We start from the raw sequence: 553 nt of genomic DNA, 5'->3' as shown, positions 1-553 counted from the left end.
CTCTTCCTCTTCCTCATCCTATCCTCCCCCTCATTCTCTTTCTTATCCTATCCTCATCCTCATCCTATCCTCATCCTCATTCTACTCCTCATCCTATCCTTATCCCCATCCTCATTCTCTTCCAAATGCTCGTCCTGCATCCTATCCTCATCCTCATCTTATCCTCATCCTCCTTATCATCCTATCCTCTTCCTCATCCTCATCCTCATCCACATCCTCATCATCATCCTCCTCCTCCTCCCATCCTCATCCTCATCCTCATCCTCGTTCTCGTCCTCATCCTCATGCTCGTCCTCATCCTATCGTTATCCTCATTCTTGTTCTCAGCTTATCCTCATCCTCATTCTCATCCCATCCTATCCTCATCCTCGTCCTCATCCACATCCTATCCTATCCTATCCTCCTCCTCATCCTCATCCTCATTCTACTCCTCGTCCTCATCCTTATCCTTTCCTCATCCTCATCCTAATCCTATCCTCATCCTATCCTCATCCTCATCCTCATCCACATCCACATCCTATCCTCATCCTCATGTTAATCCTATCCTCATCCT

This window comes from Lupinus angustifolius, chromosome LG13 (assembly GCF_001865875.1).
Source record: "Lupinus angustifolius cultivar Tanjil chromosome LG13, LupAngTanjil_v1.0, whole genome shotgun sequence".
In the NCBI taxonomy this organism is placed as follows: Eukaryota; Viridiplantae; Streptophyta; class Magnoliopsida; order Fabales; family Fabaceae; genus Lupinus; species Lupinus angustifolius.
The sequence above is the reverse complement of the archived record's forward strand: the minus strand, read 5'-3'. Positions refer to the sequence as shown.